At 42.2% G+C, this 8,979-nt stretch overlaps 1 protein-coding gene across 2 annotated transcripts in view; it reads left to right on the plus strand.

The window, feature by feature from the left end:
- Positions 1–376: 376 nt before the first annotated feature.
- frmd6 (FERM domain containing 6) overlaps positions 377–8,979 on the plus strand; it is a 27,264-nt gene continuing 18,661 nt past the window's right edge. Inside the window, exon 1 of one of the 2 annotated variants that reach the window (XM_035673747.1) lies at positions 377–564. The gene's annotated coding sequence lies outside the window, so the exon portion shown is untranslated. Of the gene's footprint in view, positions 565–2,504; positions 2,653–8,979 lie in introns of those variants that run through there. The other variant, XM_035673748.1, reaches the window with a different exon arrangement.

Here is an 8,979-nt window from a genome sequence, read left to right on the forward strand (position 1 = left end):
ACAAAACTTTTAATACATACAGGCAGACGCCGGTACTATTTCTCCCCCGCCGACTGCTGCAGAGCTCCGGTCGGGATCAGTCGGGAGGAATGGAATGAGAGGCAGCCGTGGGCGATACCAACTCGCGGCGTCCAGTAGGGGTGTGCTTACTGCTACCACCGCCGCAATCCTCCGTATTAAACCGCGTACACGCACACATACACAAAACGAGGTAAGGTAAATTAAGAGCATATATTTTAATGTGTTTGTGTATGTTTTTGGTTATGGGTATTTGAGTGGTAAAAATAGTAATCATCCCGGGTCTCCCCCCTTCGCTTCCTGCGCTGCCACCCGCCGCACATGTATTCCTATCTACTTGTTAGAGCTCCAGCGGGGACAGAAAGTGGCTCCGGTCGACGGCGGCAGGACGGCGACTCTTACTCTCACTGAAACTTACTCAAGTCTTCCCCCTAAAAAAAAAAACTGTGGATTTCTTTCCTTCTGTGGTTTTGTTTTTGTGTAAATTAACCCCTTCGGATTAATCTTTTTTCTTTTTAAAGAGGAATAACTTGTTCTCATTAAAAGGTGAGTTTTGTTTTTTCTCCACTAACCGGATGCTTTGAGTGCGTTTTATCCGTTTTTGGTCCATCACACTCGGGGAGACTTCAGCAGCAACTGCGACGTCTCTTCAGCAACTCGTATCTATTCAAAAGGTGTATAAAAATGGTGATTTTATAGATGGATCTGTTTATATTCGTGTCTTTCTTTCTAAGTTGTGTTGGTTCATGCTCCAGTACGGGTGATGCTGCCAGGATATTACACAGGGACTGTTGCCATGAAATATGAGTAACCCGAGGTTTTTTTTCCCCTCCTGTTAGTTGAGACATTTTGTCTTTAACTGATGTGTTTGCAGACTAGTTCAACTGATAAAGTTGGATAGATGAGTGATAACTTTATACTGTGCACTATCCCGAGTCAAAAAGTGCTATAGGGACTTTCGTTTAGGATTCAGATACATGTCTAAAAAAATCCTATAGGAATTATATAGGAAATAGTCTTTTAGGATTTTCACAATCCTATTGGAAATCTTTTATTTCCTGTTGGAAATTATTATCTAAATCGCAATCTATACGAATATACAATATGCAAAGGGTAAAATATGACAAAACAGCATTGTAATAAAGTACTGTAGTGCTGCAGAGGTGCTCTGATTCTACCAGTATTGTTTTACAGAGTTAAGAAAACGTGTTTGTTCACTATAATAGTTTTATTTTTTAGTGAAAATTCAATTTGTGATGCAAAACTGATCTTTCCCACATAATCGTGAATCGTAACATCTGCCCAGAATAATCGCAATATGATGTTTTTTCCATACCATTCCATATTGCCTTTATAAGTAAAATGTTTGGTTCCTGTAGGATTTTCATAATGTTATTGGATCTTATATATAGTGTCATAGAAGGCTTTCATTAATTTTTTTACAAGAATTGCCAATAAGAGTCCCTTTTTAAAACCTAAATTTGGCTATAGATTGTTGGAAAATCATGTTTCTAGTAGGCCTGTGTATTGGCAAGAATCTGCTGATACGTATCGTGATACAGAGGTTACGATTCAATATACGATGCAATACTGTAAGTAAGGCGATTACATCTAATGTAGTGTAAAGAACAACCCACCAAATGCATCAAATCTGAGTAAACAGTGGGATCTGCATTTGAATGTATCATAGCCCTCAGTTTACAATCAGTTTCATATTCTTGACTCCCCATGCTGCCCATCTGTTAACCAATAATAAATCATTACCATAGAGAGACACCTCGATGTCACGTAACTTAATCCTCTCATACTTTTAAAAAACCTGTCGTGCAAAGTTAATATTGTTTCTGTATTGTTGTTGGTAGCAATAAAGTAAATATCTAGTTGGAAAACAAATCCTCTCTTTTGTTATTGTTGTATGGTTACCGTGCCAACAATACCCCATACATCCACCGACGTCCAATCCGACAGTACTGCGAAGTAAATGTCTCGAATGTCACAAAATGATGTGTAACCTCCTGTTCAAAGCTGCAAATTCCCCCATTTCTTCTCTCCTGAACAAACTGCTCAACAAAGTTGTTTTCTTAGCACTCAGGAATGCCAACAATTTCCCCTCTGTTTAATATTAGACCAAAGAGCAATCAGGGAAAAAACAGGAATGGGAATCCTCACAAAGCGTTGGCTCATTATAGGCTGCGGACATTGTTTGGCTCCAGCACTTTTCAACAGATTGGGTGATTGATGCTGTGATTTATAATAATAATTCTCCTCTCACTGCAAATATCTTGTTTCCAGAGATGTGAGAGTCAGATGTGGAGTGCTTCCTGAAGCTACTGGGGAACTTATCTTACTCAAGGACACTTCAGCAGCGAGGACGCCTCTGCCATCTGAACTTGTGACCTGTGATTTAACCTCCCTGTCACTCATACGTCCATTGCCATTGTCATAATGAGTTCGTTTATGTCACGTAATAAATGTTGTTGCACGCAGTACAGACGTCGCACGATGTTGGTTGCAGTTCTCAAACTTGCAATTTACAAATGAAAGCCGATGATTTGCTCTGCAGACATCCGTACAGTCAGTCAGGGGATCCCTCGCAAGGAACTGTTTACACTTGAACCTCATCCAGTACACATGGTAGGTTAATCAGCTACCTTGGCAGCCCACTCCCCAGCATGCCCATCCAGGTCTCTGCTTCAGCTATGGGTGAGGGAGGGGGGAGGAGGAACGGAAGGAAAACAATTCATGTTTTTGCGATCGCAGCACTGTCTTGGCTCGGTTGTTGTAACAGAGCAAAGTGAATGGGAGAGAGAGATGATGGTGCAGGTGCTGTCTGGACAGGAAGAGCGCTGCTTGCGTAGGAAACAAAGAGGAAACGTGTGAACAAAGATGGTCGGTGTGTGAGTGTGTGTCGGTGACTCATTCAGATGAATCTGTTGGAATGTGTGCTGGGATGGCCCATAATTGCACAAGGCAATCCCCCTCCCACGTATAACTTTATATGAGCAACGGATATGTTTTGCTATCTGGAGCCTTTAACCTTTACTGTGCTGACATGGAGCCACAGATGGCGTATGACATTACTCGTTACAAACACGCTTTTCGTGAATGCCGTACCTTGTTGTTTTTCTGAATCTATCGGTGATTTCCTCCGTATTAGCTCAGCATCAAAAGCTCAGCTGGATCCTTAGCCTCTGGGCCGGCTTTCTCTGATGCTAAAACTCTGCAGTGAATACAAAAACTGTACCTGAAGCTGAAGGAGAATCTGCGGTGCTGTTCATAGCTAACTGTTATACACATTTTACATAATCATCTCCTCACGATGCAAATTTTCCCAGGGAAGCCTGATACATGCTGTGAGGCCATTCCAGAGGCTTGTTTATAAAATGCTCTTTCCTCAATCTATCACTCAATCTGCCTTTGGCTTTGTATCTAAGAAGATAAGGAGTAAGAGGAACCGTGTTTTGAGTTCCTAATGTAACTGGGGAATGAGGGTGCCACAGGTTCATGAGAAAAAGATGAGATTACTGTTATTGACATAAAGAAAGAGATCGCAAACCGTCCGATTGCGTGCGTTAACTCCACTGTGTCTAGAGTATATGTGGGTGTGTACGCAGTCAAATGTCCTGCTTGGTGTAAGTTATACAGGTGCCCTAGGCTCCTCACTCATATCGCTCTGTATCTAGTCCATGGGACTGCTTTTGGATGCGAACCTTGTATCTCAGGAAAGTCAGCTTTTAAAGGGCTGAGAAAAACAGCCGGAGAGAAGGCTGTACGTTTTTTAAGATTAACCATGTGTGTTTTTTTGATTAGAATAAAGTCCCAAAGGAGACAGAAGAAGAAAAAAATGGGTCACTTCTTCCTGTATTTGTCTCCCTTTCTCCCCTTTCTTGGATTGTATTGTTTTCCTTTGCTTACTTGGCCTTCTCAGTGAAGCTTGAGTCCTTTTCAAGGAAGTTGACCAGTGATTTAACCTGCCTGCACCCCCTGACGATATTATCATCTTATCTCACACGCTTCTCACAACAGCTCCCAAACAGTTTCCTGTAGGATATTTAGTTGATTTTGGAATATTTTGTGGATTTTGGTAGGATTTGTTGCAGGCAGATGTGTTACTGAGACAGCAGGATCAGTCCTGGGTCGGTAACACCAGATACCAGAGTTTATGAATGAGTCTTAGCAGCATATTTATAACTCAGTATCAAAGTTGTTATTCCAGATGTCAGTCTTTTGTTGGGTTTTGTTGTAGGGTGAACAATTGGGCCAAATTATGGACTTACATTATCTTTAATTTGTCATTCCATTGAGGTCATTTTCGGATGTGTGTTTCATAGCTACAGGAAAAGCTGGCACGCTAACAAGTGACAGGGAGAGGTGAAACCATGCAGCTGTATGTGGTTGCACTCTGCCAACTTTCAAATATTTACAGGTACTTTTTTTTCCTTCCATTTCATGAAATGCTGCAGTTAACTTTCTGCATAGTTTATTGTTTTTCCTGAGAAAATAAGGCGAAGAACATTTCCGTCTTATGACTCTCCTCAGGCGTGACAGTGTAAACAATAGCAGACAATCCTGTTACAAAAGCTGCATGCAGGAAACAGATCAGATCACGAGCAACAACCTTTTTTATCCTGTCAAAACAGAAGATCCATGCCTGAAACAAAACAACAGGGTTCGGTTTAGGGTTTGTTATAATTGCAGCTCGTTTTTTAACCCTCTCCTTTAGGGCCGCTTGCACTATTTCAAGCATACGTAATGGTCGGGTTGACGTCTCCGCGGTGTGTTGCATTGCGATTGCTAGCTTGGTGGGGTTACTCATGCCCAGTCCAAGCCTGAATGCTGGGCGGGGAGGGAAGGGAGCGACTGCTGACTCTGTTCTAACATGTCTTTCAGTGCCGGCGGTTTGAGATTTGTGTGTGTGTGTGTGTGTGTGTGTGTGCTCTCTTACTCCTTGCTTGGAGCCACATGGAAGCCAGATGATATGAATGTTGAAATCATTTCTCCATATAGGTAACCGAGCTTAAGCTGTTCTTCGGTGTGAACTCATTAGTTTTTTGCACTTCGCTGCTTGAGAGCTGTTTGACAAAGAACCTACATATTTCATGTTCAAGTTCAGCGAGGGGTGAGGAATTGATAGAAAATAACACTTGAAAGACCTGTAGCTGGACAGTGTTGTGGATACCAGTGGATTTCCATGGTACTAGCACTGCAGCAGAGTTGGTAACAGCACTCCGAAACACATACACACCTACTTCTGTAACCAGTGGTGGTGATCAGTATTCCCATACAGACTGTTACTTGCTTCAGACATATTGCAGCTAACTTTCTGTAGTGAAAAAGCTGCATAATCTCACTTTTGTCATATTTCTTCTGTTTGTCAGACAGTGATCTCACCAAGACCAGTTGGCTCAGCTGTTATGTTTCAGACTGCAGTTCATTAGACTAAAAAACATGAGTTTTACACAAGGGTAAAGGCCTGAAAGTAGTGCCCCCTTTTCCACAATCCAGAGTCATTATAAATCACAATGTGTCACCAAGAATCCAAATCGAATCATGAGATTCCCAAAGATTCCCACCTTTAATTTCAACCTTTATCTGTCCATAAAGCCCGGATAGCTGGTGCCACAAGTCCAAAACCATACGCCATAAAAACAGCTCAAGTAGGGCAGGTTGAGAAGCCGGTGTGTCGCCATTTCGAAGGTTGTTGTTAAAGGGAGCCATTGAGTGAAGCTTTCACTCTCACTTTCATAATTATATATTCATCAAGAAGGCGAATGATTCATCAAGCAGGTTGGCGCTGCGGCTTCTTAATCTGGAGTAATTCCTGGACAACAGATAAAAGGACGATTGAAAGTCAGAGGCCAAAAAGTCTTTAAGATTCCTTTCCAGTGAGATAATCCCCCTCCAGTGAATCAAGATAATGTACGGTAAATATTGCAGCTGCATTAACAGTGCGAGTTGTGGTTTTAGCTCGAGGGCCACCCACCACCCAATTGTTAATTATGTAACAGCATTACAATACCACGCTGTGTACGGGCCTGACCTTCAGTGGTTAATGAGCGTGACATTTGATGAAGGAGAGCATCCAGGCATTTGCTTCTCAGATGCTGGATTTGTGTGAGCAAACATATAGATTATACTTAGCGTGAAAGCATATTATATTTAGTGGGCCAGTCTTGTGATGTGGATAATTACAATAATTCAGATCCTACATTTCATCAACTTGAAGTAAGTCGTTAAAATCTGGTTTAGGTTCTCAGACTTGTAGTTTGACTCTGAGCCAGAAACAGATTGTTTATCCTCCCCGCTGCCACAGTGGAAATAGACATACAAAATATCTGCTAGATGATCTTATGGGCAAAGGATCATGGGAATCAAGGTCTTAAATTGTGCAGTGTGTTTTCCCTCTGCCTCTGAGATTAGGCTTAAAGGCTAAAAACACACACACAGAGCATCCAGGTATTTATGGGGGAGCAGCTAAACATGCCTCCAGGCTCTATTAATATCAGCAAGTGTCATGGTTATTTGTTTACACCGCCGATAGTCTGTCGACGGCAGAGAAAGTCAAATATAAGACAACATTACCAGAGTCATAGCAGCTTTATTTGCCAAGCATAATACACATAAGAGCACGTTTCCGGTACATAATGACAGCCACTTCCCAACATCATGACAAGCCAGCCAGAATCCAAAATAGATGTTTAGACGATCCAAAATTAGTGGTTTGGGTGGTCAAGCATGTCGCCCACTAGCGTGCTTTTTCCTGTTTATTTTTTAACACTCAGCTCCTACTTTCAGTGGATCACTAGGTTAACAGAGGAGGAGGAGGAGTAAAGTATCGCTGCTAAGGCTAATGCCATCTTGTGACCAATGTGATTTAGAGCTACTAATCAGCTAAACTCAGCTCAGCAACATTTCTCATCAGCTGAATAAACAGATCTTTTGGCAGGGAACTGGGGTGCGGGGGGAAAAAAATGACCAGTTCCCACTCTGATCCAGTCGTTGGCACTATTTATAAAAGTCGTGCCCTTTGAAAAGGGAGCCCTTTAAATATTTCAGCAAGGGCAGTTTGTGTCAGCATTTGCAGCCCATGAAACAGGCTTCCTCCCGTATAACTGGTTCCATAAAATTAGATTTTGCTTTGTCTTTTTGTTGCATACACCCAGCCCCATTGTAAAGTCTTTTTTTAGAAACATGTCAGAAATATAGGCTAGGGGATTCATTGTGTGAATGTTTTGCTGTATTCTTCTTTTATTTATGTGAAATGGAAGTTTTGAATCTTTACAGGAGGTTTTTTTTTAGTTGCCCTTAAATATCATTAGGTATCAATAATGTACCAATCCAATACTCAGTATTGGTATCAGTCCGATAACGGCTAAAATCACTGGATACTTTTGGTTATATATTTCCTTCTTCATGGGAGTAGCTGCTTCACAGTTTGAGCGTGATGGTTTTTTAGCTGGTGTGCATCCATACAAATGTATTATTAACAGCTGAGTTGTTTATGAGAGGGGCAAAAGATCGGTGTCTGCAGATACTCAAGGTTGCAGCATCATTGTGGGACATGAAAAAGTGATATGGAGCCACCCCTGCTGCTACAGATCTCAATATAAGTATAGTTTGGTTAGTTTTTAGTTTCGTTTTTATATCTTAACTCACCTATATCACTGATCCACATTCAGATTGATAACCCATTGTCAAAGTAGTTGCAGATCAATTTTCTGTTAATCAACTTCTCGATTAATCAACTAATCACTTAAACAGGTGATCCAAAGTGTTTTATAGTGACAGAAATAGAACAAAAGAAAGGAGAGGACAAATTAATCTGCACACATAGACAACAAAGTCCTACAGAAAGACAGCAAACGGCTTCAGAAGAGGAGCAGGTTTGGTTAGACTACAATAAAAGACCCTATCTGTACTCAGGCTAGCCACAAATAGTTAATCAACTACTCGATCAAGACTCCTATCTGAATGGTCGTCATAGTTCTCGAGGAAGGTGAAGCCACAAACAAAAGGAGTTTGTTGAACTGAACAAGATGTGTGTACAAGCGCTGTTTGGATTACAGTGCAGGTTTTAGGATGCTGTCAGAGGATGCCGTGTGTGGGCACATGGAGACGGTGGCGGTGGCGGTGCTGCTCGTTGTGTGCATCAGGAATCAAAGGCCGCCATTGTTGGAATGAGAAGCAGATGTTAGTGAGGAATTCTCCTGACTGCAGCAGTTTTTTCTTTTTTCATGCCTAAGCTTCGAATGCTGCCTCACTCCATCTCCCTCCCTCCTGCTCTCCCTCTCTCTCTCCCTCTCTCTGATGTATATATCCAACTCTTTTTCTCCCTTTTTTTTTTGACACATACTGTACCGGAAGCTATTCTTAAATCAGCGTGGTGACAGCCTCCCTCAGTGGGTCTGTTCCTTCTGCTTCTCCGAGCAAAGAGAAGTTTTTTCATTAGCTCCAGCGTCCAACAGTTGGACACAGAGACTCTCCGCCCCTCTGATGTCAACGGAGGAGGGAAAGAATGAGAAAGAGAGAGGTATGGTTGTGACAGAGGCCCTTTCTCTGTATTCCAGTGTGGGATTTGGTGTCATGCCTGACTCTGAGGTTTGCCACGTTGACAGAATCCCTGTTTGAGGCTGAAAGGCAGGAGGAAGCTCAGTTGGCTGCTCTTTGTGTGTGTGTGTGTGTGCGGCTCTAGCTGGACTTTACTGTTGCATCACACTTTGCACGGCAGTGAAAGGGGAATGGAAAGCAGCAGTAATTTCATTATCCAGCACTCTCTTCCATCACACAGCGCTCCCAGTACAGAGCGTGTAAGAGAATCCACCCTTTCATTACACAGTGGACATTTCCCACTGTGGTGATGTCTCATGTGTGGACTAGACATGACACAACAGACCTTTAAACCCATTAATAAGGCCTAAACTCAGTTATGTCTGAGCTGATGATGACCCTGCCTCTACAAGC

Source organism: Morone saxatilis, unplaced genomic scaffold (assembly GCF_004916995.1).
Source record: "Morone saxatilis isolate NCDOM2014 unplaced genomic scaffold, NCSU_SB_2.0 Contig3, whole genome shotgun sequence".
NCBI lineage: Eukaryota > Metazoa > Chordata > Actinopteri > Moronidae > Morone > Morone saxatilis.